Source organism: Oryctolagus cuniculus, chromosome 13 (genome assembly GCF_051225735.1).
Source record: "Oryctolagus cuniculus isolate XC-2025 breed Fujian yellow rabbit chromosome 13, ASM5122573v1, whole genome shotgun sequence".
NCBI lineage: Eukaryota > Metazoa > Chordata > Mammalia > Lagomorpha > Leporidae > Oryctolagus > Oryctolagus cuniculus.
In genome coordinates, this window is record NC_142879.1 from 1524991 (window position 1) to 1546572 (window position 21582).

At 57.0% G+C, this 21582-nt stretch overlaps 1 protein-coding gene across 4 annotated transcripts in view; it reads left to right on the plus strand.

Moving 5' to 3' along the window:
- Window positions 1-21582, plus strand: part of RGL1 (ral guanine nucleotide dissociation stimulator like 1) — a 192632-nt gene that overhangs the window by 593 nt on the left and 170457 nt on the right. For 3 of the 4 annotated variants that reach the window (XM_070055004.2, XM_089311969.1, XM_070055002.2), the window contains exon 2: window positions 651-769. The exons of the other annotated variant lie outside the window; for it this stretch is intronic. The gene's annotated coding sequence lies outside the window, so the exon portion shown is untranslated. The remainder of the gene's footprint in view (window positions 1-650; window positions 770-21582) is intronic. 4 annotated transcript variants of the gene reach the window in all.

Genomic DNA, 21582 nt, shown 5'->3' on the forward strand with positions numbered 1-21582 from the left:
GGCCGGGCCCTCCCACTCATTACCCGATGCCTCCTGGAGCAGACGCGCCACGCGCGTGGAAAACGCGTGTTACCCGTGACGCCGGCCTCGCGGGCCCCCCCCCCCGACGTGGAGCCCGCACGCAGAAGGTGCCCAGCGCGTGCGTGGTGCGGCGGGCAGCGGGGGAGAGAGAGGGGCGCAGAGGCCGGGGGAGACCCACGCGGGTACTCTCGGCCCCTCACAGAGCTCCTGGGCAGCGGTGCGGGGCAGTAGCCTGAGATCCACGCCTAGCCAGAGTCCCGCACACAGCTCACGGAGGCTGCGTGTGACAGGAGACCCGCGCGTGGGCTTCAAAGCCTCCTTGCAGTAAAATCAGTGTTTTCCTATTCCCACGGACTTGGCCAAGTTCTGCGCGCAAGAAAGCTGGGGAATGGGAGGGGGGTGGCGTTTGAGTGAGGAGTCGGCCAGCTGGCCTTTTCCCCCCAGGGCTGTCACCGGCTACCCAGGTGACACAGTGGGGACCGCGGGCCACCTGCTGGCCTTGTTGCTGCGGCGACTGGCGTTATGTAAGAACAGGGTGTATTTTGGTGTTTCCTGCTGACTTTAGCGCAGGCATAGGCAGTGCTTCTTCAGATGCCCAAGCTGACTGTACTTTTTTCTTTTTCATCAAGATTTTCCGCAAGAGGAAACTGAACCTGGGAGGCGCTGCCGGGTGGAAATGGCAGGGAAGATGGCGGAGCCGGGGCCTCCCGCGTCGTGCGCGCCTGTCCCTCCAGGGGGTCTCGCTTAGGTAATCCTTGGAGACTGGGGCCGTGTTGGGTGCACGTCGGCCTGAGGAGCAGCCGGGGGGATGTAGGGCGGCCTCTGGAATTGTTTGCCGATCGTGGGCTCAGCACTGCGCTCTGGAATGGGTCGAGCGTTACCAGTTCTCACCAGTTCTCACCAGTTCTCACCAGTTCTCAGCCAAGCCCCTCCCCTGAGATGTTGGACACGCGCCCTCCAGGGAGTGTGTTAATTTCACGGTGCTGCCAGTGCCTGTTCACAGCAGGCGCTCACCTGTGTCCTCTGTTCACAGCAGGCGCTCACCTGTGTCCGGTGAATGAGTGATGCCACGACTCAGGGTCCCCTGGATTCCTCCCCTGCCCTGGGCAGCTGATTGTTACCTCTTCACCAAGCTTTGGGGGGTGAGAGCGAGCTGCGTCCGGCTGGCTTTTAGGTAGAAAGTAGCTGTCCTTCCACCTGGTTGCGGGTTGTGCATTTGTCATCTTGGCGATGTTTGTCCCCTTACCGGAATGCAAGTGTGTGCTTGGCCCTGACGCGCGGGCTCTGTCGGCCCCTGAGGGCTCGCGCCTCTCCCTTCTGCCGAGTCTCCCCGGTCGGTGCTGTGCCTGTAGCTCTGTTCTCCCTGACATCACAGAGCCGAGGCGTTGTGGGAAGGGACTTCAGGGACGCCTCCCCTGTGCTGGGTCTTTAAGGGCTCTTCCTGCTGCGCGTCCCCTCCGGCCTGGCACTCTTGTTTCTCTCAATCAAGTGGAAGTTAACACCTCCAGTGTGGATTATGATGCAAAATAAAGAAGTGGATTCCATTCTGATACTGCCTGTTTAGTACTGCCGTTTTCTAGCAACATAATTACTACAATGTGAAGAAATCTAGCTTGTTACCCACAGACTGCATCACCGTTTATGTGCTTAATATCATCCAGACAAGCCGGTTCTGTGTTGAGGCCACCAGCCTTCAGCGTCCAGGCTGACCGTGTGGCTGGCTGCGGTTCTGCACCGGAGGAGTTGGGCAAGCTGCCTTGTGTGCTGACTTCACACTGAGTCCTTGGGAGACTACAGGTGCCCTACACTGGGGTGCTGGTGCTCGGAGGCCTGCATCCCGCACGAGCGCGGTTCGCGTCCTGGCTGCTCCGCTTCTGCTGCGGCTTCCCCGCGGTGGGCCTGGAGAGGCCATAAACGATGGCTGAGGTCCTTGGGTCCCTGCCTGGAGTGGCACTCCCGGCTCCTGGCTGCAGCCTGGCCCAGCCCTCACTGTTGTGGGCCTTGGGGAGTGAACCACTGGGTGGAAGATCCGTCTCTCTCTCTGTCGCTCTCTTTGTGACACTCTGCCTGTTGAACAAATCAAGGGATGTTTTAAAAGATACCATAAATCTGTACTCTTGTCTCAGGAAAAAAGTGACAAATCAGGGTGAACCTTGCTCTCTAAACATTGTTGTGAATGAGGTCTTTTATTTAATGCTCTCCCTGCTTGTGCTGGTAGAAAGATAAGCTGTGGATTTTAAAACATTGATGCTGTTTCCTAGCACTAGGATTTGTTAATGCTAACAGTTTTTTAGGGTTGTCTCCTGTCGCTCTGAGATACAGGCCAGCGTGGACATTATCTCCCAGCATGTGGTTGTGAGGACGCGGGGGAGCTGGGCCACGCAGCCGTCCTGCCTCGCCCCACTCGGGCGGACGCGTCCTTGGGCTGCTGCCTGCTGCTCTGCTGACGTTGCCGCGTGTTGCCGCGTGCGCTTCTGCCGTCTGGTAATCACCCTGTGCTCTTTGATCTCTTCGTGGGTACATGGACTATATTTATATGTGTAGGCTGAGCTGAAATACTTCCACATTTGTAGAATAGACTACTTGCCTGTGAATGTTGTTTGGGCTGCTGGCTGCATTGCACTGAGTTCTGTGTGGTTTCTCTCCTGTGGAAGGTTGGTTCACAGCTGCTTTTTCCTGCCTTTCTTTGATGTTAGGGTTAGGCTGGTTTTATAAATGCTTCTAGAAGATTCCCAACTTTTCCCCCTGCTAATAGATTGAGTAGTAAATATCAAGGTCTTTTTCTTTATTTTAAGATTTATTAATTTATTTGAAAGGCAGAGTTAGGTAGAGGCAGGGAGGGAGGGTCTTCCATCCATTGGTTCACACCCCACTTAGCCGCAACGGCTGGAACTGGGCTGATCTGAAGCTAGGAGCCAGGAGCTTCCTCCAGGTCTCCCACGTGGGTGCAGGGGCCCAAGGACTTGGGCCATCTTCTGCTGCTTTCCCAGGCCATAGAAGAGAGCTGGATTGGAAGTGGAGCAGCCAGGTCTCGAACAGGCACCCAGATGGGATGCTGGCACTGCAGGCGGCGGCTTTACCCGCTATGCCACGGTGCTGGCCCGAGGTCTTTATTCTTTGAAAGTTCTAGAATGTGCCTGCAAACACTGTTAAACTAACTTTTTTTTTTTTTTTTGACAGGCAGAGTGGACAGTGAGAGAGAGAGACAGAAAGGTCTTCCTTTGCCGTTGGTTCACCCTCCAATGGCCGCCGCGGCTGGCGCTCTGCAGCCGGCGCACCGCGCTGATCCAATCGATGGCAGGAGCCAGGTGCTTCTCCTGGTCTCCCATGGGGTGCAGGGCCCAAGCACTTGGGCCATCCTCCCCTACACTCCCTGGCCACAGCAGAGAGCTGGCCTGGAAGAGGGGCAACCGGGACAGAATCCGGCGCCCCGACCTGGACTAGAACCCGGTGTGCCGGTGCCGCAAGGCGGAGGATTAGCCTAGTGAGCCGCGGCGCTGGCCCAAACTAACTTTTTTTTAAAAAAGATTTGTTTGTAAGTCAGAGTTACAGAGTCGGAGAGGCAGAGAGAGAGTAGTCAGTCGGTCTTCCATCTGTTGGTTCACTTGCCACTTGGCCACAACGGCCAGAGGTTTGTGGATCCAAAGCCAGAAGCCAGGAGCTTCTTCTGGGTCTCCCATGTGGGTGCAGGGGTCCAAGGACTTGGGCCGTCTTCTACTGTTTTCCCAGGCCACAGCAGAGAGCTGGATCGGAAGTGGAGCAGCCGGGACTCGAACTGGTGCCCAGATGGGATGCTGGCACTGCAGGCGGCGGCTTTACCCGCTATACCACAGCACCGGCCCCTGAGCTGATATTTTTAGAGCCAGGTCTTTGATCATCTTTCCGTGTCTTCTATGGTTTTAATTTTTTGGTTTTGTTTGTTTTGTTGAGTCAATTTTAGAATTCTTATTTTCCTAGAAAATTGTGTATTTCACCTAGATTGCCAATTTCTTGGTAAGAAGTTGCACAAAATATTGTCTTGTTACTTAAAAAGTTTTCATTTTATTTGATAGGCAGAGAGGCAGTCACAGAAAGCAGGCATAGACAGAGAGGTCTTTCATGTGCTACTATTCACTCCTCAGATACCTGCAACACAAGGGCTGGGCGCAGGCTACAGCCGGGGATCCTGTGACCCAGTCCTGGAGCCGTCACCTGTGGCCCTCCCAGGGTGTTCACCAGCAGGAAGCTGGGATCGGAAAGGGGGCTTTCCTCGGTGTGGGCGTCCTGAGCGGTGCCGGAGCCTCCGAGCCAAAGGCCCCCGTAATTATTTTAGTGTCTGCCATGGCCGTGGGATCTTTGCTTTCGGAGTACTACTGCTGATCAGAGAAAATACTGAAGCACTTTCCTGTCGCCCAGTGTGTTCATCACAAATTCTGGTAGCATGTATTTGCTTATAAAAATGAGGAAGCAACCTATCTCAGACTTGGAGTTTGATAAAACGTGACGGGTCCTGAACCTTATCGTTTCTTACTGCCTGTGCTTGTCCTGTTGATGTTTTGTTCACAGGAGCACTTCCAATGTTTACAGTGAGTCGTTCGCCTGGTGGATAAGTCCTTTCCTTACGTTACTTAATCCTGGGAGTTTGTGTTCCCATGCTTTGTACAAGTAAACCAAGGCTTGGCGCATTGCGATGCTTGGCCTGTGACCTTCAGCAGTGGCAGAGTGGTGAGGGAACCAGGTCTGTCAGAGCTTGGTGCTTTTCGTCACCACTCTTTCAGTGGATCTTATCTCTAATACTTAGTGTTTTTTTTTTTTTTCCAAAAATGAGTGTATAGCCAAGTATCGAGTGTCTACACCCTAGCTTGAAACAAAGGACAAATTGCAATGCTAAGTAAAGTTGTGGGGCCGGTGCCGTGGCCACTGAGTTAATCCTCCGCCTGCAGCTCCAGCACCCCATATGGGCACCGGGTTCTGTCCCGATTGCTCCTCTTCCGATCCAGCTCTCTGCTGTGGCCTGGGAAGGCAGTGGAGGATGGCCCAAGTGCTTGGGCCCTTGTACCTGTGTGGGAGACCTGGAAGAAGCTCCTGGCTTCTGGATTTGGATTAGCACAGTTCCAGCTGTTGCGGCCATCTGGGGAGTGAACCAGAGGATGGAAGACCTCTCTCGCTCTCTCTGCCTCTCCTTCTCTCTCTAACTCTGACTTTCAAATAAATAAGTAAAATCTTTAAAAAAATTAAAAATTAACAAAAAAGAAAAGTTGTAATTGGGCAGAACCCTGAAGGCTCTAGTCTAGTGCGAGTGCCAGTGGGGAAGCACAGACCACGCCGGAGCTGTGAGCAGAGGGAAGCAGCGGGAAGTACCCTGGGGCTGGCCGTCCAGGAAGAAGCGGTCGTGCGACAAACCAGGTCCCGAGCAGCCAGGAGCTGCAGGGTTTGCGTGCAGACGGGATCATCAGGTTTGCAGGAAGAGCCAGGAGGGCGGGGCTGGTGTGCACGCCCCTGAGCCTGGTGTGTGTGTGTGTGTGGTGTGTGGTGTGTGGTGTGTGTGGTGTGTGTGGTGTGTGTGTGAGTGTGATGTGCCTGGGGTGTAACAGTGTAGTGAGGAGGTTTTTGGCTGTGGCAGCAGAAGGCCAAGGGTGAGGCTGTCACCTGCGCTTGTGCACAGGCTACTTGGAGGCCGCGGTGGGGCCGGGCAGTGGCTTCCCAAGAGGTGTCTGTGGAGCCTGCCTTGTGCTGTTGGCTGCCCGGCGAGGTCACCTCGGGAGTAGTCTGGCTTGGGTTTTTCCCCCCGGAGGGAGAATGATTCTGACTTCTTCCAGCTGTTCCACTGAGCCTTCCCACCTGTCTGCGTATTTTGAGACGTGGAGCCTGTTTCCTGGTACTAGTGTCACACAGAAGATGCCACTTCTTTTGGTAACAATTCCGTTTGCTTTGTAAAGTCAGGGTGAGACGTACGTGCGGGGTAACTGCCTATCTTACACTGTCGCGTGTGCAGGGAGGCGTCACGGAGGCACGTTCACGTTCACGGTCGTCCAGCCCTTCCCACGCCCATCCCCAGAAACTTCTTATCTGCAGGACAAACCCTGTGCCCCGCACGGTGAGTGCCGACCTCTCCCCAGCCCCTGGCCCCACCACTTTCTTACCAGTTTGACTTCTGTAGCAGCCACACTCAGCACTCCTCTGTCTTCAGCCATAGTTTATCTTATTTTATTCTTATTTTTTTTTTAGATTTTATTTATTTATTTGAAAAGTAGAGTTAGGGAGGGAGGGAGCGACAGATAGAGAGGAATCTTCTGTCTGCTGGTTCACACCCCAAATGGCCACAATGTCCGTCCAGGGCTGGGCCAGGTTAAAGCCAGGATCTTCCGTGTCTCTCACGTGGGTGCAGGGGCCCAAGCACCTGGGGCACTTTCCACTGCTTTCCCATTAGCAGGGAGCTGGATCATAAGCAGGGCAACCGGGACTCGAGCCGGTGCCCGTATGGGATGCTGGTGTCGCAGGCAGGGGCTTAGCCCTCTCCGCCATGATGCCAGCCCGGACTGCTGCCTTTTGAAGGCTGGGTGATGTCCCCTTGTCTGTGTGGACCACGTGTCACTTGCCCAGTTGCGTGTCGGTAGACGTGTGGGTGGGGGTGCATGTACAGCGGGAGACTGGGGTGCACCCCAGGCGGGGGATTGCTGCATCCTGTGCTGGGGACAGTGACTGCAGCGCTGTCCATCCCGTGGTCTCCAAAGTGAGGCAACCCCCGGCCTTAGTCTGATAAGCGGTCCTGGAAAGGCAATCAGGAGGCTTGAGGGCCCGAGCTCTGGGATCCGGGTCTGTTCAAGTCCCGCACCCCAGCCTGGCCGGCCTGCCTGCCTGGCTCCCACAGTCTCAGAGGGCACCGTCTGGTACTCTGGTTCTAGCAGAACTTAGAACAGAGACTTGGTGAGGATTTTTCCAGGCTTTCGGTGAATTGGCGTTGCCATAATTCAGAGAGGCATTCAAACCCACGACTCGGGCGCGAGTGTTGAGCCGGCTCCTGGGTTGACTCCTGGCTCAGCCGTCACTGCGTGGGCAGTCTCTGAAGCCCATGTGCCGTGAATGCTTGTTGGATGGGTATATGGTGAGGTCAATGTCACGGTCACAGGACTGTCGGGAGATTTAGGTGCTTAGGAAGCTCCCGCTGGGTGCTAGATAGTAACAGCCGTGCTTTTCATTGGTATAGGTTTGCCATGGGACTTTCTTTAGATCCCTTGGAAATGAGGTGAATGAATTCCATTCTGTTGAAGATTTTGGGTCCCATGTACCATGACTTGAAGAGACATGTAGCAGCAGTTAAAGGAAGGGCCCAGCCGCGCCTTGTGGTGCAGGCTGTTGACTGCTCTGTAGGGCCCACTAGGCACTGGGTTTGAGTCCTGGCTGCTCCACTTCCAATCCAGCTCCCTGCTAATGCACCTGGGAAAGCAGTGGAAGGTGGTTCAAGTCCTTGGGCCCCTGCACCCGTTTGGGAGGCCCAGATGAAGCTCCTGGCTTGGGCCTGGCCCAGCTCTGGCTGTTGTGGCCGTTTGGGGAATGAACCAGCAGACAGAAGACCTCTCCCTCCCCCTCCCTCCCTCCCTTCCCTTCCCTCCCCGCCTCCCTCCCTCTCTTCCTCCCTCCCTCCCTCCCCTTCCCTCCCCCCTTCCCTCCCTCTCTTTCCTTCCCTCCCTCCCTCTCTCTCCTTCCCTCCCTCCCTCTCTCTCCTTCCCTCCCTCTCTCTCTCTCCTTCCCTCCCTCTCTCTCTCTCCTTCCCTCCCTCTCTCTCTCTCCTTCCCTCCCTCTCTCTCTCCTTCCCTCCCTCTCTCTCTCCTTCCCTCCCTCTCTCTCTCTCCTTCCCTCCCTCTCTCTCTCTCCTTCACTCCCTCTCTCTTTCCTTCCCTCCCTCTCTCTCTTTCCTTCCCTCCCTCTCTCTCTTTCCTTCCCTCCCTCTCTCTCTCTCCTTCCTTCCCCCTCTCTCTCCTTCCCTTCCTTCCTCCCTCCCTCCCTCTCTCCCTGTGTAGACACAGCAGGCGTGGTTGTGGAGTTAGTGTAGACACAGCAGGCGTGGTTGTGGAGTTAGTGTAGACACAGCAGGCGTGGTTGTGGAGTTAGTGTAGACACAGCAGAGGGGGTGTGGAGTTAGTGTAGACACAGCAGGGGGGTGTGGCATTAGTGTAGACACAGCAGGGGGTGTGGAGTTAGTGTAGACACAGCAGGCATGGTTGTATTGTTACGAAAGCCTGGGGTAGGGAACTGCCTTCGTGCGGGTGGGAACCAGAGACAATGGAGGATGGAAGGCAGTTTATTACACCAGCGGGCCCAGCCGGAGCCATTTCCTGAGAACCGAGCCTCTGGCCCAGCGTCACACCTAACCTTTCCATAACTGGGAGGTTTACGTAGCAGCCTGTGTGACTCAGGTCCACACTCCCAGTGGTCAGTGGGTCCAGTATGTTTATAAAAGAGAAACCTGGGGGACCGGTGCTGTGGCACCAGTTCTAGTCCCAGCTGCTCCTCTTCCTATCCAGCTCTCTGCTGTGGCCTGAGAAAGCAGTGGAAGATGGTCCAAGTCCTTGGGCCCCTGCACCCATGTGGGAGACCAGGAGGAAGCTCCTGGCTCCTGGCTTCAGATTGGCGCAGCTCCATCTGTTGCAGCCATTAGGGGAATGAACCAGTGGGTGGAGGTCCACTCTCTCTCTCCCTCTCTGCCTCTACCTCTATGTAACTCTACTCTCAAATAAATCTTAAAAAACCCTTTAGGGGCTAGTGCCGTGGCGTGGTGGGTTAATCCTCCGCCTGCGGCACCGGCATCCCATGTGGGCACTGGTTCTAGTCCTGGCTGTTCCTCTTCCAATCCGGCTCTCTGCTGTGGCCTTTGAAAACAGCAGAAGATGGCTCAAGTCCTTGGGCCCTGCACCCGTGTGGGAGACCCGGAGGAGGCTCCTGGCTTCAGCTCCGGCCGTTGCAGCCATTTGGGGAATGAACCAACGGAGGGACAACCTTTCTCTCTGTCTCTCCCTCTCACTATCTGTAACTCCACCTCTCAAATAAATAAAATCTTAAAAATCCCATAAGAGCGACGCGTGGGGCAGGTTATGGGACAGATGTATGACCGGGGTTAAGAGAAGGCAGGCTTGGGCGTCCTGCCTCCCGAAGGCCCCTGCACACAGCTGCTTCACCGTGCGGTGGAGCAGCTGCTTCTCAAGGGCAGTGTCAGGGTCCACTTTGCTTGCATTGTCTCTGGTTGTAGCCTCATTTCTTCTACAGTAGGGTTAGTGTGGACATGACAGGTGTAGTAGGGTTCGTGTAGACAGGGCAGGGGTGGCTGTATGTGGGGTTCATGTAGACAGGACAGGAGTGGCTATGTAGGGTTCGTGTAGACAGGGTAAGGGTGGCAGTATGAAGGGTTAGTGTAGAGAGGGTAGGGGTGGGTGTATGTAGGGTTAATGTAGACAGGGCAGGGGTGGGTGTATGTAGGTTTTGTGTAGATGAGAAAGGGGTGGCTGTATGTAGGGTTCGTGTAGACAGGGCAGGGTGGCTGTATGTAGGGTTAGTGTAGACAGGGTAGGGGTGGCTGTATGTAGGGTTTGTGTAGATGGGGCAGGGGTGGGTGTGTTTAGGGTTCGTGTAGATGAGAAAGGGGTGGCTGTGTGAAGGGTTAGTGTAGACAGGGTAGGGTGGCTGTATGTAGGGTTCGTGTAGACGGGATGGAGTGGGTGTATGTAGGGTTAGTGTAGATGGGGCAGGGGTGGCTGTGTGTAGGGTTCGTGTATATGGGGCAGGGGTGGGTGTATATAGGGTTAGTGTAGACAGGGCAGGGGTGGCTGTATGAAGGGTTCATGTAGACGGGGCAGGTGTGGGTGTATATAGGGTTAGTGTAGACAGGGCAGGGGTGGCTGTATGAAGGGTTCATGTAGACGGGGCAGGGGTGGGTGTATGAAGGGTTTGTGTAGACGGGGCAGACGTAGGTGTATGAAGGGTTCGTGTAGACAGGGCAGGGGTGGGTGTATGAAGGGTTAGTGTAGATGGGGCAGGGATGGCTGTATGAAGGGTTCGTGTAGACGGGGCAGGGGTGGGTGTATGAAGGGTTTGTGTAGACGGGGCAGACGTAGGTGTATGAAGGGTTCGTGTAGACAGGGCAGGGGTGGGTGTATGAAGGGTTTGTGTAGACGGGGCAGACGTAGGTGTATGAAGGGTTTGTGTAGACGGGGCAGACGTAGGTGTATGAAGGGTTTGTGTAGACGGGGCAGGGGTGGGTGTATGAAGGGTTCGTGTAGACAGGGCAAGGGTGGGTGTATGAAGGGTTCGTGTAGACGGGGCAGGGGTGGGTGTATGAAGGGTTCGTGTAGACAGGGCAGGGGTGGGTGTATGAAGGGTTCGTGTAGACAGGGCAGGGGTGGGTGTATGAAGGGTTCGTGTAGACAGGGCAGACGTAGGTGTATGAAGGGTTCATGTAGATGGGGCAGACGTAGGTGTATGAAGGGTTCATGTAGACGGGGCAGGGGTGGGTGTATGAAGGGTTCGTGTAGACAGGGCAGACGTAGGTGTATGAAAGGTTTGTGTAGACGGGGCAGGGGTGGGTGTATGAAGGGTTCGTGTAGACAGGGCAGGGGTGGGTGTATGAAGGGTTCGTGTAGACAGGGCAGGGGTGGGTGTATGTAGGGTTCGTGTAGACAGGGCAGGGGTGGGTGTATGAAGGGTTCGTGTAGATAGGGCAGGGGTGGGTGTATGAAGGGTTCGTGTAGACAGGGCAGGGGTGGGTGTATGTAGGGTTCATGTAGACGGGGCAGACGTAGGTGTATGAAGGGTTCATGTAGACGGGGCAGGGGTGGGTGTATGAAGGGTTCGTGTAGACAGGGCAGGGGTGGGTGTATGAAGGGTTCGTGTAGACAGGGCAGGGATGGGTATATGAAGGGTTCGTGTAGACAGGGCAAGGGTGGGTGTATGTAGGGTTCGTGTAGACAGGGCAGGGGTGGGTGTATGAAGGGTTCGTGTAGACAGGGCAGGGGTGGGTGTACGAAGGGTTCGTGTAGACAGGGCAGGGGTGGGTGTATGAAGGGTTCGTGTAGACAGGGCAGGGGTGGGTGTATGAAGGGTTCGTGTAGACAGGGCAGGGGTGGGTGTATGAAGGGTTCGTGTAGACAGGGCAGGCTGGTCCTAGGGTTGGTGTGGTCATGGCTGGTGCGTGTAACCGGCGCCCTCAGCCCCAGCCAGCCCTGGGTGTGACGTGCGTGAGAGCAGGGGGCATCGTGCCTCGGGGTCCAGTTCTCAGTCTCCCTGGGCCCGTGGCATCTTCTCTGCTTGACGTGTCACTCTCAGGACCGTGTGCCCCGGCCGATGCATCATTGTCCTGTCCTGACTGAGTGCCGAGCCCGGGCCGCAGTGGCTTCCTCTGGCCCTTGCTGGCCCCTGGGACTTGTTCTCGCGAGCTGCGTTGGCGCGCTGACGTCACTTTCTCACTTGAGCGCCGTGTGTGGTGGTGCGCGGGATTCTCGTCATCTCTGCAGCCAGCGTGCACAGGAGGCAGAGAATCCTCACTCCTCCCCCGTCCCTGGGCCTGCCTGGCCTGAGCAGAGTTCACTGCTGTGAGCGGGGAGGGCTGCTCTCTGCCTGCGGGGCCTGCTCCGCGGGTGCTGGGAGCCCTCGCGCTGAGCCAGGTGCTCCTCAGGCCGTTATGTGTGCCCTTTTTTTTTTTTTTTTAATTTATTTATTTTGAACGTCAGAGTTAGAGAAAGAGAAGGAGGTCTTCCACCTGAGTTTACTCCCCCGATTCTACAATGGCCTGTGCTGGGCCAGGCTGGGTCTCCCAGGAGGCTGGCAGGGGCCCAAAGCTCTTGGGCCGTCTTTGCTGCTTTTCCCAGACCATTAGCGGGAACTGGACTGGCAATGGGGCAGCCGGGACACAAACCAGTGCTGTACGGCATGCAGATGTCACAGGTGGTGGCTTTCCCCACCATCCCCGATGCCAGCGCCTCTTGTGCTGTGGACACTAACGCTTCCCAGGCCTCCTCTTCCGGCCACACAGACCGCCGCTGTCAGAGTACTTCTCCTCCGCGTGGCCGCATTTCTGCATCGACCATGATACTTGAATTCGTTATAGTGTGATGGTTTGATTTGACATTATGTAAGGGACAAATCAGTGTTTATTATTTTTTAAGTGATTTACTTTTAAAAAAATATTTGTTTCTTTAAAAGGCGTAGTTAGAGAAGGAGAGGCAGAGAGAGAGAGGCCTTTGTCTGCTGGCTCCCTCCCCAAGTGGCCACAATGGCCAGCGCTGGGCCAGGCTGAAGCCAGGAGCTTTATCTGGGTCTCCCACGTGGGTAGCAGGGACCCAAGCACTCGGGCCTTCTTCGGTTGGTTTCTCAGGCCGTCAGCAGGGAGCTGGATCAGAAGTGGAGCAGCCGAGGCTGGCACCCATGCCCGTGTAGGATCTGGGTGCTGACAGACTGTGCCACAGCGCCGGCCCCGGGGGGGCCAATGTCGGTGCAGGAGGGTGGCCACAGATGGCAGTGAGATCTTGCGTATTTCAAAGACTGGAAGAAAGGACTTGTGATGTTTCCATCACAGCAATGGTAGCTTTGTGGAGACAGGTGTGCTCGCCCTGATCGGGACACTCCGCAGAATGCCCATGTGCAGATGCCACTCGGTGCCGCTCGGACATGTGTGTCCTGCTGCAGAGGCGGGCGGCACGGGGCGCGGCGATTTGCGTGGCCGTATCTGGTCAGGTGGCAGAGGAGCTCCCACGCGACTCAGGAGCGGGCTGCCCCGTCTTCCGTCTCCACCGTCGGCACTGGAGAATCACGGGTTTGTTCTCACAGGCAGCGCCCAGTGTCTGCAGCTTCGGGCTGGTTTCCAATTTTACAGTAAGTTTCCATTCCGAAGCCAATTTAGGAAGCTGTTTAGTCCGTGGCTTTTTAGTGGAAGATGGTGTGGGTGGACTTGAACAGTGCCGTTGCTTTCCTGCGCCAGAATGTTAGCAAGCTGCCGACGGCTCCGTCTGCACGCTGTCGCCTTCAGCATGAAGCAAAGGATGCAGCTGCTCGTGCAGTTTGGATTCTGTTAAAAATAGTGTAACTCTGTCAGTGACGAGGCAAACAGTGCAGGTTTTGCTGTTAGTGCATTGGCGCATCTCCGTCTCCTGTTTCCAGACTCCCTCTGAGTATCTGGTAAGTCCTCTGGTGATTGGTTTCATGTTATAGGGGTGTAGATCTTACGTTTTCTGCTTCTTCTTGTTCTTATCTTTGCTTCTGCTGTTTGCAAACTGTGCCGTGATTGCCACCGTCTCCAGGGGTCTTCTGATTGGAGCTGTCAGCCAGTGCCCCTGTGGCGACAATGGGCAGGAGAGCACCTGACCCCGAGACTCCACGGGCAAAGCTGTTGAGAGAGGGCTGCATCCCGCCACATCCCGCCACTTCCTGCACTCGCCATGGCCTGTGGCTAAGCTGGCCAGGCCCGAGCGCCTCGCGGTGCCTCCGCCTGGGTGTGGTGGAGCTGAGGGTGGGCGCTGAGGGTGACATGTGGGTGGGTGCAGGGTCGGGAGCGTGCACGCTTCGCTGATGCAGCAGTACTCGGCCCGGGCGTGGGGGCAGGGGGGGCTGCTCGTGTCCCAGAGGATGTGTCAACCGTGGCTGCGTGGCTGAGTCAAGGCAGCCAGCGGTCTCCAATGCGTCGACTCTGGATGGAGGTCATGCGCCGGGCAAGTGCTCATGTGGCCCTTCTGCACCCGGCTGCCAGAGAGGTTTGTAGTTTGTGAAACAGGAGGTGTTTGGGATACGGGGTCCTGTAAGGGAAACGGAAAACCCGGTGAAATTGTGGGTAGGGAGCGCTGGCTTCTCCCCCGTCCGAATGTGGTCAAGACGGTACGCGCTTGGGAGAGGCGAGTAGCCAGGGTTTCCAGGGCTGGTCCAGGCCAGGTGCCTGGAGCCCATCCAGGTCTCTCCTGTGGATGGCAGAGGCCCAAGAACTGGGGTCGTCTGCTACCTTCCCAGGTGCGTTAGCAGGGAGCGGGATTGAAGTGGAGCAGCCAGGGATTCAACTGGTGCTCTGATGTGAGCTGCCGGCGTTGCACGTGGCGGCTTAACCAGCTGCAGCACGGCACCAGCCACTGCTTCAGTTTTGTTTGCTGAGCCTTCTGGGGGTTGAGGAGAAGAGACAGGAAGGTGTAATATGGCTCTGCCTGGAGCAGTGGTCATCGTGCAAGTTCTAGAAGCAGAGCTGTGTCCCCTCTGACGGGTGTGGAGCAGTGGTCATCATACAAGTTCTAGAAGCAGAGCCGTGTCCCCTCTGACGGGTGTGGAGCAGTGGTCATCGTGCAAGTTCTAGAAGCAGAGCCGTGTCCCCTCTGACGGGTGTGGAGCAGTGGTCATCGTGCAACTTCTAGAAGCAGAGCTGTGCCCCTCTGGCAGATCCTCAGTGTCGGGGACCCACAGCTTCCTTGTCTGAGATGAAGGTGATGGCACTCGCTCACAGGATTGGCTGGGGAGTGAATAATGGCACATGTAGGAAAGGTGCCACTTTGTCTGGCACACGTGTGAGTGATAAACACTAGCTCTTGCCTCAGATCCCGGCATTGTGTGGATGATTTTCATTTGTGAAACTTCAAAGAAGTGGGTGAGCGCTTTAGGTTTTGTCCTTGCCCTTCCTGCCTCTTTGCACGTGTTGCTGCCCGGCGTGCCTTTCAGGGTTTCGGGCGGGCTTGTCCCCGTTGGAGCGTTGCCGTGACTTGGAGGCGTCTGCAATGCTCGGTGTAAACACCTGTCCAGCGCCACCAGCGTTCCCCGGCTCCTGCGCGCTCGCTCGTGGATGTTGGAGAGCTTGGTTTCTAGTGGTGGTTTTTTTGTTAGAGGATTTTTGATAAATTACTATTATGAAAAGCAAACATAATACAGTTCAGAATATTTCTTTTGCAAAATTTAAAAATATCTACTTTCATTTTATTTGGAGGGGGAGAGAGTGCAGTGACTCATCTGCCGCACCGGATGCCTGCCCCGTGCGCTTCAGATCTGTGGTTTCTTTTTCTGGGGTGTTAAACCCGAGTGGGGCCTCTCGTGTGATTGCTTTAAACGCCTTTAAACGCTTTCCCCGGACATCGTGGTGCAACTCTGAAAACATTTTATAATAACTTCTTACTGTGTAAGTATATACACATATATATTTAAAGATTTACTTATTTGAAAGGCAGGGTTACAGAGAGAGAGGGAAAGACAGAGGGGTCTTCCATCCGCTGGTTCACTCCCCAGTTGGCTACAATGGCCAGGGCTGTGCCGATCTGAAGCCAGGAGCCAGGAGCTTCTTCTGGTCTCCCACGTGGGTGCAGGGGCCCAAGGACTTGGGCCATCTTCTGCTGCTTTCCCAGGCCACAGCAGGGAGCTGGATCGGATATAGAGCAGCCAGGAATCGAACTGGTGCCCATGTGGGATGCCGGCAGTGCAGGCGGTGGCTTTACCCACTACGCCACAGCGCTGGCCCCAGTGTGTATGTATCTTAGAGAATATTGTAGAGTAGTGAGACACAGAGGCGGGAATAGAAGCTGACCAGACTGTCAGTTTGTGTTCCTGCCCTGTCGGTGCGAGTCCCTCCCGGCCTCTTCACCTGGTCGCGCAGTTCCTGTGAGTCAGGAGTCTTCAGACAACATCAGGGGAGGCTAGTGAGCACCTCACCGCGCGGCACTCAGGTTTTTGCCTCTGAATTGCGACAAATGACACTTTGAGAAATATTCTTTGTGAATAAACTGCGAGGCCTCTGGCTCTGCAGTGGAAGCCACCAGGCGTCACCTCTGAGTGTGCGTCCCAGGCAGGGGTGTCCCCGGCATACTCCTTCCTGCCTGTCTCCTCAGCTGGGCTGCTCAGCCCCTGCTGTGACAGGTCCACATGGGTCCAGTGGCTGAAACCCACAGGGCTCCGGTGTGGAAGGCCCCTGCGAGCCCCCGCCCAGCTCCGGGCAGTGCGACTCGAGCGTGCTGCCCTTGTCCTGGTGGCCACCCTCCCTGGGGGACCTCGGGTGCCGTGTACCCACTTCTAGGCTTCTCTGCATGCTTGCCGCGCCACCAGAACCCATGGGCTTGCTCACCAGGACCCGTGGGCTTGTTCACCAGAACCCGTGGGCTTGCTCACCGGAACCGTGGGCTTGCTCAGCAGAACTGTGGGCTTGCTCACCAGGACCCGTGGGCTTGCTCAGCAGAACCGTGGGCTTGCTCAGCAGAACCGTGGGCTTGCTCACCAGAACCCGTGGGCTTGCTCACCGGAACCCGTGGGCTTGCTCACCGGAATCCGTGGGCTTGCTCACCGGAACCCGTGGGCTTGCTCACTGGAACCCGTGGGCTTGCTCAGCAGAACCCGTGGGCTTGCTCACCGGAACCGTGGGCTTGCTCACCGGAATCCGTGGGCTTGCTCACCGGAACCCGTGGGCTTGCTCACCGGAACCCGTGGGCTTACTCACCGGAACCTGTGGGCTTGCTCACCGGAACCCGTGGGCTTGCTCAGCAGAACCCGTGGGCTTGCTCAGCAGAACCCGTGGGCTTGCTCACCGGAACCCGTGGGCTTGCTCAGCAGAACCCGTGGGCTTGCTCACCAGAACCGTGGGCTTGCTCACTGGAACCCGTGGGCTTGCTCACCAGAACTGTGGGCTTACTCACTGGAACCCGTGGGCTTGCTCTCAGCATGAGGCCTGCCCAGAGCCTCCCTCGTCGTCCTTGTCACCCTCCTTGCTTGTTCTCGGGCTGTCACCTGGGGTCTCCTCTCTCTCATTCCGGCAGCACTTGCTGAGACCACGCCCGGGGCTCGCTGTCATTAGTGTTGTACCCCTGTGTGGTCGAGTGCTGGGTGCTTGGTCACAGCTCCTGTGACAGTCTCTGCCCACCCGTGGAGCGTCGACAGGCTGATCCAGCTGAGACGCTGTGGGCCCGTTTTTGCACGTGAGAGGTGCCTGTGGCACACAGGGACTTTGTGCCTTCTGAGAAGGCAGCGGTGGGGGGGGTGGGTGGGGGGGGTGGCCCGCACCGCGCGCCCTGCACCGCGCGCCCCGCGCCCCAGTGCCTTCCACAGCCTGCCATCCCTATCTGCCCTCTCATGCTCCTCCTTAAAGTCTGCACAAGGCCTTGGCCGCCGTGGCACTGAGCCGGCTTTTCAGTGGGGGCCGGCTCTGGTCTCCTTGTGGGGCTTCCCTGTTTTGAGGGGTCTTAGTTTTTGACGTCCTTATCTGAAGAGGGGGCTGGAAAAGAACTCAGAGTCAGGGCTGGCACTGTGGTGCAGTGGGCTAAGCCTCCACCTGTGGCACTGGCATCCCATATGGGCGCCGGTTCCATTCCCGGCTGCTCCTCTTCTGATCCAGCTCTGTATGGCTTGGGACAGCAGTGGAGGATGGCCCAGGTCCTTGGCCCTGCCCCTGCGTGGGAGGCTGGGAGGAAGCTCCTGGCTCCTGGCTTCAGATCAGCTCTGCTCTGGGCTAGGACAGCAGTGGAGGACGACCCAGGTCCTTGGCCCTGCCCCTGCGTGGGAGACCTGAGGAGGCTCCTGGCTGCTTCGGGTGGTTTCTGGGGTCAGTGTACCATGCAGGTGCAGGTCCACCTGTTCTGAGTCGGCCTCACTGCAGCTCGTTGGTCATTGCAGCTTTGCTGCCCCCAGTTGGACAGACTGCATGGGTGGGGGCGCCTCCTGGCACTGTTGAGCTGGTGCCATGGTAACGACTGCGGGGCGACCAGCTCCAGGCTCCAGCTCTGACACTGAGTGTGTGGTGTGCCGATCAAGCCCCCTGTTCCAAAGGCGGAATACACTTGACTGCCTATTCCAGGGGGCGGGTGACGCCCGGGTCCTGTGGTCCCACCGCTCCGGGGGGCGGGGCCTCGGGTGTGGGCCAGGCGGTGCTGGCTGCCTCGGTGCCTCTGGAGGCACACCTGTTGTGAGGTGCTCTGTGCTGTTCTCTCCACATGAGACTCCCGGCTGACTGCGTGCAGCCAAATGCCCGCCTCAGGGATGCATGGTGGACTTGTCACGGCCCTGTGTGGTCCCTGTGTCAGGACACATGGGGAAACTTGTTACAGCCATGTCAGGACACGAGGGGGACTTGTCACGACTGAGTCAGGACACGTGGGGAGACTTGTTACAGCCATGTCAGGACACGTGGGGAGACTTGTTAGAGCCGTGTCAGGACATGTAGGGGACATGTCACGGCCGAGTCAGGACATGTGGGGGACTTGTCACGGCCGAGTCAGGACACGTGGGGAGACTTGTTAGAGCCGTGTCAGGACATGTGGGGGACTTGTCATGGCCGAGTCAGGACTCGTGGGGAGACTTGTTACAGCCATGTCAGGACACGTGGGGGACTTGTCATGTCTGTGTGTGGTCCCTGTGTCAGGACACGTGGGGAGACTTGTCACGGCCCTGTGTGGTCCCTGTGTCAGGACACGTGGGGAAACTTGTTACAGCTGTGTCAGGACATGTGGTGGGCTTGTCACAGCCATGTCAGGAGACGTGGGGGACTTGTCACGGCCATGTTGGGACATGTGGGGAGACTTGTCACAACCATGTCAGGACACGTGGTGGACTTGTCATGGCCGAGTCAGGACATGTGGGGGACTTGTCATGTCCATGTGTGGTCCCTGTGTCAGGACATGTGGGGAGACTTGTCACAGCTGTGTCAGGACACGTGGGGAGACTTGTCATGGCTGAGTTAGGACACGTGGGAGACTTGTCACAGCCCTGTGTGGTCCCTGTGTCAGGACATGTGGGGAGACTTGTCATGGCTGTGTCAGGACACGTGGTGGACTTGTCACGGGCATGTCAGGACACTTGAGGGACTTGTCATGGCCCTGCGTGGTCCTTGTGTCAGGACACGTGGAGGACTTGTCACGGCTGTGCATGTCTCATGTCGGGACATGTGGGGAGACTTGTCACGGTCCTGTGTGGTCCCCTCCAGTGTAGGACCAGTGCTTCCCTGGGTCCTGCGGCTGATGGAGCAGCCTCCCCTGTTCTCCAGGCTTCTCCCCGCCCCGTTCATGCTGGCTGGTCACTAGGCTTGTGGCTGGTTGTGGTTTTCTGCTGTTGCCCGCCTGGTCATCCTGATTCGTGTGCCTGTTCCCTGAAGGAGCAGGTAGTGATCGCTGTCTTGTTTCTTTCTTTACTTGGAGTTCTCTTCATGAGCCCCGTGGACCCTGCTGACTCCACAAGGCCGAGCTCTGCCCACGGCCACGCCTTCCCCAGGTCACACCCTTCCCCAGGCCCGCTCTGCCCACGGCCTCGCCCTTCCCCAGCCCCGCTCTGTCCACAGCCATGCCTTCCCCAGGCCCACTCTGTCCACGGCCATGCCCTTCCCCAGGCCCACTCTGCCCACGGCCACGCCTTCCCCAGCCCCCGCTCTGCCCACAGCCACGCCCTTCTTCAGGCCCGCTCTGCCCACGGCCACGCCTTCCCCAGCCCCGCTCTGTCCACGGCCACGCCCTTCCCCAGGCCTGCTCTGCCCACGGCCACGCCTTCCCCAGCCCCGCTCTGCCCATGGCCACACCCTTCCCCAGCCCCACTCTGCCCACGGCCATGCCCTTCCCCAGGTCCGCTCTGTCCACGGCCACGCCCTTCCCCAGGCCCTGCTCTGCCCACAGCCACACCTTCCCCAGCCCCCACTCTGCCCACGGCCACGCCCTTCCCCACCGGGTGGGGTTTCCAGGTCGCTTCACTGTGTGCTCCTTCCTGCCTTTGCCGCGGGCTGTGGCCTCATCCCACGTCTCTGCTCCAGCACCTCACAGCTGGGCTGTGCTGGGAGCGGCAAACCAGCTGGTGGCCTGCCTGGTGCATCTTGGTGAGCCTGAGTAAATGATGCCCATTGCAAATATTTAGTTACAAAAAGCAGTTTTGATAGTTCTGAAGGAAGTACTAGCATTCCAGCAGGTTCCAGGGAGAGGAGGAAAAGACAGAAATAGCCCCATGGTCACATGCGCCGTGGCCCCGGGTGCCTGACCCTGCTCGGACAACAGGTCGGTGAGGACGGCGCCTGCAGGCACGGAGCGAGCTCTGTCCCCCGGCTCATCACCCACTGCGTTGGAGGGAGGTTTAGGGACAGGCGCCGTGGAGCCACCGTGCCCTGAGAGGACGGTCAGCTTGAGGTTCACAGGGGTCATGTGGCCTGGGGTTTTATTATTATTTTTTGAGATTTATTTTACTTGAACAGCAGAGTTACAAAGAGTTGTAGAAAGAGAGACAGAGAAACAGAGGTTGTCTTCCATCTGCTAGATCCCTCTCCAGATGGCCACAGTGGCTGGGGCTGGGTTAGGCAGCCAGGAGCTTCTTCCGGGTCTCCCACGTGGGTGCAGGGGCCCAAGGACTCGTCCGCTGTCCACTTTCCCTGGCCGTTAGTGGGGAGTGGGATGGGAAGTGGAATGGCTGGGACCCTGATTTGGGATGCTGGAGGAGTGGGTGGCGACCTCACCTGCTGGGCCCAGGCCCCCTTGGGCTGTGTGGACACCCACAGGCTGGGGGCTGTGGCGGAGGCTTTTGGTGTCTGGACAGATCCCTTCCCGAGTCTTCCTGAGTCTGCCGTCTTCCCTGCGAGTTGGGGTCTTTACCGTCTGCCAGGAGTGTTACGTGGCCTCGGTGTTTCTCCTAGTGTTTGCACCTCAAAGGCCGTCAGCTGTGCTTTGGCGGCCTGGGTTGGGACACAGCATCGCAGGCTGGGTGTAAAAGGCAACTTTCTCTCTGGGCTGCAGGAAGTATGAAATAATTTTTATTTTATTGCTAAAGATTTTATTTGAATGTACTGTGTGCAGTTACGTACCTCATGGCTTTCGCAGTGCTTTGGCTGACACTTCTGTAAAGTTGTATTTATTTGGGGGCCAGTGCTGTGGTGCAGTGGGCTAATTACAGCCTGCAGCACTGGCATCCCGTGTGGGCACGGGTCCAAGCTGCTCTGCTGTGACCCAGCTCCCTGCTAGTGCGCCTGGGAAGGCAGCAGAAGACGGCCAGGTCCTTGGGCCCCTGCACCCCAGTGGGGGCCCCGGAAGAAGCTCCTGGCTCCAGGCTTCAGATCGGCCCAGTCCGGGCCTTTGTGGCCATTTGGGGAGTGAATAGGAGATGGGAGCCCTCTCTCTCTCTTTCAAATAAATGAAAATTTATTAAATACAGCGGGGATACACACGGCCACGTGGGATGCCGGTGTCACAGTGGCTTCACCTGCTGTGCCACAGTGCCGGCACCTTGAATGATAATGCCCAAACTCACGTATTGTTAGTGAGATGCCTAAACATAAAGCAAGCCTGGACTGGAGAAGAGCAGCGGGTTCACTCTTGGTGCTGTCAGGAGCTTGGTGGGACTTAGGTGGGAAAGATGGGATGGGAAACCAAAAAAAAATAAATAATAAAAAAAAACCACTCAGGATCTTCTGCTTGGTGTCATAAACAGACAGCCACAAGGTGGCAGCACAGCCCCACAGGCACAGACTTTTTTTTTTAAATATTTGTTTATTTGAAAGGCAGAGTGACAGAGAAAGGCAGGGAAGGGGGAGGAAGAGTGAGAGAAAGGGAGAGAGAGAAAGTGCAGACGATCTTGTCCATCGCAGAGCCACTTCCCAAATGCCAGCACAGCTGGGGCTGGGCCAAGTGA